The 7,500-nt window shown below is 55.9% G+C and overlaps 3 non-coding genes across 3 annotated transcripts in view; all 3 read left to right on the top strand.

Moving 5' to 3' along the window:
- The first annotated feature begins 4,067 nt into the window (after positions 1 to 4,067).
- On the top strand, positions 4,068 to 5,945 carry LOC139968327 (small subunit ribosomal RNA). The gene has a single exon (XR_011793333.1). It is a non-coding gene; the product is annotated as a small subunit ribosomal RNA (ribosomal RNA).
- A 605-nt stretch (positions 5,946 to 6,550) lies between these two features.
- LOC139968485 (5.8S ribosomal RNA) lies at positions 6,551 to 6,710 on the top strand. The gene has a single exon (XR_011793481.1). It is a non-coding gene; the product is annotated as a 5.8S ribosomal RNA (ribosomal RNA).
- Positions 6,711 to 7,144: 434 nt separating this feature from the next.
- The window catches only part of LOC139968402 (large subunit ribosomal RNA), a 4,028-nt gene continuing 3,672 nt past the window's right edge, over positions 7,145 to 7,500 (top strand). Inside the window, exon 1 of the ribosomal RNA XR_011793401.1 lies at positions 7,145 to 7,500. This exon is cut by the window's right edge and continues 3,672 nt beyond it. This is a non-coding gene — a ribosomal RNA (large subunit ribosomal RNA).

Below are 7,500 nucleotides of genomic sequence, written 5' to 3'. Positions count from 1 at the left end.
CGCGAACACATGCATAGAGTTTGTGACCATTGTCAACTTGCGTGTATCGGGTACTGGCCTGTGTGTGCCCGACGTTGACGGCAGAACGACCCGCGAACACATGCATAGAGTTGTGACCATTGTCAACTTGAATGTATCGGGCGCTGGCCTGTGTGTGCCCGACGGAGACGGCAGAACGACCCACGAACACATGCATAGAATTTGGACTTCCTTGAAGAAGACGTTGACATAAAAAAAAAAAAAAAAAAGTCAAGCGGGTACTGGCTCAAGTGTGCCCGACGGTGACGGTAGAACGACCCGCGAACACATGCATAGAGTTGTGACCATTGTCAACTTGAATGTATCGGGCGCTGGCTGGGATGTGCCCGGCGGAGACGGCAGAACGACACGCGAACACATGCATAGAGTTTGTGACCGTTGTCAACTTGAATGTATCGGGCGCTGGCTGGGATGTGCCCGGCGGAGACGGCAGAACGACACGCGAACACATGCATAGAGTTTGTGACCGTTGTCAACTTGCATGAATCGGGTACTGGCCTGTGTGCGCCCGACGTTGACGGTAGAACGACCCACGAGCACATGCATAGAGTTGTGACCGTTGTCAACTTGAATGTATCGGGCGCTGGCTGGGATGCGCCCGGCGGAGACGGCAGAACGACACGCGAACACATGCATAGTGTTGTGACCATCGTCAACTTGAATGTATCGGGCGCTGGCTAGGATGTGCGCGGCGGAGACGGCAGAACGACACGCGAACACATGCATAGAGTTTTGACCACTGTCAACTTGAATGTATCGGGCGCTGGCCTGTGTGTGCCCGACGGAGACGGCAGAACGACCCACGAACACATGCATAGAATTTGGACTTCCTTGAAGAAGACGTTGACTTAAAAAAAAAAAAAAAAAGTCAAGCGGGTACTGGCTCAAGTGTGCCCGACGGTGACGGTAGAACGACCCGCGAACACATGCATAGAGTTGTGACCATTGTCAACTTGAATGTATCGGGCGCTGGCTGGGATGTGCCCGGCGGAGACGGCAGAACGACACGCGAACACATGCATAGAGTTGTGACCGTTGTCAACTTGAATGTATCGGGCGCTGGCTGGGATGTGCCCGGCGGAGACGGCAGAACGACACGCGAACACATGCATAGAGTTTGTGACCACTGTCAACTTGCATGTATCGGGTACTGGCCTGTGTGCGCCCGACGTTGACGGTAGAACGACCCACGAGCACATGCATAGAGTTGTGACCGTTGTCAACTTTAATGTATCGGGCGCTGGCTGGGATGTGCCCGGCGGAGACGGCAGAACGACACGCGAACACATGCATAGAGTTGTGACCGTTGTCAACTTGAATGTATCGGGCGCTGGCTGGGATGTGCCCGGCGGAGACGGCAGAACGACACGCGAACACATGCATAGAGTTTGTGACCATTGTCAACTTGCATGTATCGGGTACTGGCCTGTGTGCGCCCGACGTTGACGGTAGAACGACCCACGAGCACATGCATAGAGTTGTGACCGTTGTCAACTTGAATGTATCGGGCGCTGGCTGGGATGTGCCCGGCGGAGACGGCAGAACGACACGCGAACACATGCATAGAGTTTGTGACCACTGTCAACTTGCATGTATCGGGTACTGGCCTGTGTGCGCCCGACGTTGACGGTAGAACGACCCACGAGCACATGCATAGAGTTGTGACCATTGTCAATTTTAATGTAGCGGGTACTGGCCTGTGTGTTCCCGACGTTGACGGCAGAACGACCCACGAGCACATGCATAGAGTTGTGACCGTTGTCAACTGAAATGTATCGGGCGCTGGCTGGGATGTGCCCGGCGGAGACGGCAGAACGACACGCGAACACATGCATAGAGTTTTGACTTCGTTACAGAGGACGTTGACAAAAAAAAAATAATAATAATAATATCAAAAAAAACAAAACATGGTCAACTTTAGTGTAACGGGTATTGGCTTAAGTGTGTGACCCAATGGTCAGAATGAGTGGGCAGAGTGAATCGGATTATATATTAAGGGGAGTGTCTTGTCTCGCCGGTCGATCTTCAAATTGTAGAAGTTTCCTCATATATCTCCTTGATTTCGTCAAGATATATCCGGCACGGGAGCAACCCCGACACTCCTCTGAAAATACGGGTCGCTCCCATGTGAGAAGGTCGATGGTGTGATCGACGGCACGAGTGTCATGCGACCGGGCGAGGGCCGAGTAATTAGCCGACGGTGATGCACACATGCGTAGGCATGGGACCCGTTGTCGTTGCACGAGTCTGTGAGACGGGGCGCCGCCGGACAAGACATACCCGGCACGGGAGCAACCCCGGCACTCCTCTGAAAACACGGGTTGCTCCCGGGTGAGAAGGTCGATGGTGCGGTCGATGGCACGAGTGTCATGCGACCGGGCGAGGGCCGAGATTTAGGCCGACGGTGATGCACACAGGCGTAGGCTGGGACTCGTCGTGTTGCACGAGTCTGTGAGACGGGGCGACGGCCGACCTCGACGGCAGGCCGCCCGATGCATCCGCAAGGTGTGGCTCTCGTCCGAGATTTTGAGATCTCTTTAGTGTAGCGGGTATTGGCTTAAGTGTGTGATCCAATGGTCAGAACGAGCGGGCAGAGTGAATCGGATTCTATATAGAGGGGGGTAGTAGAGTCGATCCAAGACTCGAGAAGGCTTTTAATGTCTGTCGTGTGTGTATGCGTGTCATGGTTGGACTCCAGCGGGCCCTTTCGGTAGGGTCAGCCGTCGTTTCATCGCGACCATGTGTTGCAACTCGGCGCTCAGAGCGGGGGTTTTCACCCACTCGCCCCGTGAGCAGAGGTGTCCCTCCGTGCACACGTATATATCGACGTTCAGATATGAAGCTTTCGCGGACGGGAGTCCACCCGAGACTCGAAAAGGCTCCTTGCCTGTGGTGCGTAAATATGTTTTTGCACGTCAGACCCTTGCTGGCCTTCTCGGTAGGGTCAGCCGTCGTTTCATCGCGACCATGTGTTGCAACTCGGCGCTCGGTGCGGGGGTTTTCACCCACTCGCCCCGTGAGTAGAAGGTTCTTTCGTGCATATGTATATATACAATCCCAGATATTGAGCTTTTTCATCCGCAGAACCCCCGGTGGAGAAGAGAGAGAGTAGAGATGAGAGAGAAAGGAGAAGGGAGAAGGCCTCTCGCGTTGCGTGGTCGATGGCACGAGTGCCATGCGACCAGGCGAAAGGCAAACGGCAAGCCGACGGCGACGGCAGGCCGCCCGACTCACCCGCAGAGAATCTGGGTCTCGTTCGAGATTTCGAGATCTCTTAAGTGTAGCGGGTATTGGCTTAAGTGTGTGATCCAATGGTCAGAACGAGCGGGCAGAGTGAATCGGATTCTATATATGAGGGGGGTAGTAGAGTCGATCCAAGACTCGAGAAGGCTTTTAATGTCTGTCGTGTGTGTATACGTGTCATGGTTGGACTCCAGCGGGCCCTTTCGGTAGGGTCAGCCGTCGTTTCATCGCGACCATGTGTTGCAACTCGGCGCTCAGAGCGGGGGTTTTCACCCACTCGCCCCGTGAGCAGAGGTGTCCCTCCGTGCACACGTATATATCGACGTTCAGATATTGAGCCTTTTCATCCGCAGAACCCCCGGTGGAGAAAGAGCAGGACCTCGGTGTCGTCAGATATCGAGCTTTCTCCACGGGACCCGTTCGGGCATGCTGCCGTTGCTGCGACCATGTGTTGCACTCGGCGCTCGGTACGGGCTTTTTCATCCAAGCAACGAATGCACGCTCGAGGCGTGCGATTGCTCTCCCCTGTTCCAGTGGACGAGCCGTCGCCCTCCCGCGTCGCTTCGAACCGGTCCCGTCTCCGAGGCGGGACCACTGCGACTCCTCTCGAGACGACCCAGTCGACTCGGGTAGAGATACACACCTCGAGAATCCCTTCGGGCGGTTCTTCGATCACTGTACCGTAATAGCACGGCATCGACAATTGAGAATTCAGAGAGAGAGAGAGGGGAGTGCGAGAGCGACTCCCGGACGGCGAACGGGCCCAGCCCGGTTCTGTCGACCGTTACCTGGTTGATCCTGCCAGTAGTCATATGCTTGTCTCAAAGATTAAGCCATGCACGTCTAAGTACAATCCTGAACATACAAGAGAAACTGCAGATGGCTCATTAGATCAGTTATGGTTTATTGGAGAAAGTCTTATACCATGGATAACTGTGGTAATTCTAGAGCTAATACATGCAACAAAGCGCCGACCCTTCGGGGGAAGCGTGCTCTTATTAGGAACAAGGCCAGCCCGGTCCTTTCGGGGTCCGGTCTCCGCTGGTGAACTCTAGATAATCATGCCGATCGCACGGTCTTGCACCGGCGACGCTCCCTTCAAAAGTCTGCTCTATCAACTTTCGATGGTAAGTTATGCGCTTATCATGGTTGTGACGGGTAACGGAGAATCAGGGTTCGATTCCGGAGAGGGAGCCTGAGAAACGGCTACCACATCCAAGGAAGGCAGCAGGCACGCAAATTACCCACTCCTGACACGGGGAGGTAGTGACAAAAAATAACGATACAGGCCTCTTCGGAGGCCCTGTGATCGGAATGAGTACACTTTAAATCCTTTAACGAGGATCTACTGGAGGGCAAGTCTGGTGCCAGCAGCCGCGGTAATTCCAGCTCCAGCAGCGTATATTAAATTTGCTGCAGTTAAAAAGCTCGTAGTCGGATTTCTGGCCGGGGCGGGCGGTCCGCCGTGAGGCGTGCACTGCCCGTTCCCCTTCTCCCCGTCAAACGGGAGTCGTGGGAGATTTTTCCCGGCCAGTGATTCGGTTGGTCGTGCGGTGCTCTTAACTGAGTGCCGTGCGAGACTGGAACGTTTACTTTGAGAAAATTGAAGTGTTCAAAGCAGGCCAAAGTGCCCGAACAGCTCAGCATGGAATAGTGGAAGAGGACCTCGGTTCTATTTCGTTGGTCTTGAGATCCTGAGGTAATGATCAAGAGGGACTGCCGGGGGCATTCGTATTGCGGCGTGAGAGGTGAAATTCTTGGATCGTCGCAAGACGCCCGACAGCGAAAGCATTTGCCAAGAATGTCTTCATTGATCAAGAACGAAAGTCGGAGGATCGAAGGCGATCAGATACCGCCCTAGTTCCGACCATAAACGATACCGACTCGTAATTCGCCGGCGTTCCTCCCATGACGCGGCGGGCAACTCTCCGGAAAACCAAAGTCTTTGGGTTCCGGGGGAAGTATGGTTGCAAAGCTGAAACTTAAAGGAATTGACGGAAGGGCACCACCAGGAGTGGAGCCTGCGGCTTAATTTGACTCAACACGGGGAAACCTACCCGGCCCGGACACAGTGAGGATTGACAGATTGAGAGCTCTTTCTTGATTTTGTGGATGGTGGTGCATGGCCGTTCTTAGTTGGTGGAGTGATTTGTCTGGTTAATTCCGATAACGAACGAGACTCTTGCTTGCTAAATAGTCCGGCCACCCGTCGTGGTGAGCCGCGAACTTCTTAGAGGGACAAATGGCTTTCAGCCATACGAGATGGAGCAATAACAGGTCTGTGATGCCCTTAGATGTCCGGGGCCGCACGCGCGCTACACTGGCGCAAGCAGCGGGTACATTTGCCCTCGGCCGAAAGGTCCGGGTAATCCGCTGAGACTTCTCCGTGCTGGGGACAGGGACTTGTAATTGTGTCCCTTGAACGAGGAATTCCAAGTAAACGCGAGTCATCAGCTCGCATTGATTACGTCCCTGCCCTTTGTACACACCGCCCGTCGCTACTACCGATCGAATGACTTAGTGAGGCCATCGGATCGACCGTCTGGCACCCCCGGCTTCGGCCGGTTGTCGAGGCGCGACGAGAAGACGGTCAAACTTGATCATTTAGAGGAAGTAAAAGTCGTAACAAGGTTTCCGTAGGTGAACCTGCGGAAGGATCATTAACAGAACCCTTCCCCTCCGTGATCGGAGAGGGAACAAAGGGGGAATGTCGGAAAAGCCGTCACAGAGAGACACGCGGAGAGAGCAAATTGGAAAAGCCGGGGGGACTCGAGCGGGGTTTTCACCGCCTCCTTCCCCGTTCCACGGTCGAGGTCAGACCCCGCGCTTCGCCTTCGCTCTCTCCGACAAAAAGGAGACGGGCGTGTCACACACAGACCAGCCCGGGGAGTACCCGGTTCTTCTCTCGTCGTCTGTCTCACGGAGTCTCGCACTCCCGGTAGCTTCGAGGGAGAAGTCCCGCAAGGGTGGAGACGCCGTCGCCGTCCGCGGCGCGGCGCTCCTCGAGGCATTCTCCGCAGGGCAGAGAAGGGGCACCGGTGTCGCCCGATTTCCCCCCAGTCGGCGAGTCTGACTCGCGCGACCCGCCCTCGCGGCGGTGGGGGGAAGGAGGGAGCCCGCTTCCCCCCTCGGCTCGACGGAGGATATTTCTTTCCAGTCACAAGCAAAGAAGGCACAGAGTCCCCGTGTCCTTTCTCCTTCCGTTCCACTTCTTCCCTCGGCTCTGAGGAGAGTTTGCGAACGCGGGAGTCTTCCAGTGGCAAATGACAATTCTTGGTGGTGGATCACTCGGCTCGTGCGTCGATGAAGAACGCAGTTAGATGCGAGAATTCATGTGAATTGCAGAACTCACTGATCATCGACTTATTCGAACGCAAATGGCGGCTCGGGGATGCTCTGCTCCTCGAGCCACGTCCGTCTGAGCGTCTGAAGACAATCACTCACAGAGTCGGCGTGTTCGCGCGCCGGAGGAGCGCCCGGCCGCAGCCGTCCCTTCGACGGCCGGCTGCGTCGGGTCAGTGTCAGATGGAGTTCTGTGATGTCGGCGCCGGTGAAACTCGGCGAGCAGGCTCGATCGGTAACCGGGGGTTCGTCGGTCGTGCGACGTGCCATCGGGGTGTAGACGTATGCGCCCGTGGTGCGGTCCAGCGTCCGACCCCCCGGAACGGTCGAGGAGCCTCTGCCGGGCAGAGCCGGTCGACCCAATCGCGGGGTCTCTCGTCCTCCCGTCTGCGTTCTCGCAGGCGCATGGTAGGCCACCCTTTCCCGCCGGCGACCCGATTCTTCGGGGAGCGCCGGGGAAGGAGAGACCCCGGGTCGCCGCTATGACTCCGATCACGTTCCACGTGTCTTTCACGATTCCAGACCTCAGATCGGATGAGATTACCCGCTGGATTTAAGCATATCACTAAGCGGAGAGAAAAGAAACTAACAAGGATTCCTTCAGTAGCGGCGAGCGAAGCAGGAAGAGCCCATCGCCGAATCCCCGCGCCCGTTTGCGGTGCGAGGGACCTGTGGCGTAAGGAAACTGAACTCCGGTCGACAGAGTCCGGCCGCAGTCCACTGTGATCGGGGCTGCAGCTTACCCGCAGCGGGTGTAAGGCCCGTAGGGCGGACTCGAAGGCCGGAGGGAAAGCTTTCCAAGAGTCGGGTTGTTTTAGAATGCAGCCCAAAGAGGGGTGGTGAACTCCATCCAAGGCTCAATACTATGCACGAGAC

The sequence above is a fragment of the Apostichopus japonicus genome, chromosome 5 (genome assembly GCF_037975245.1).
Source record: "Apostichopus japonicus isolate 1M-3 chromosome 5, ASM3797524v1, whole genome shotgun sequence".
Lineage (NCBI taxonomy): Eukaryota > Metazoa > Echinodermata > Holothuroidea > Aspidochirotida > Stichopodidae > Apostichopus > Apostichopus japonicus.
This window is presented reverse-complemented; position numbering and strand designations above follow the sequence as displayed.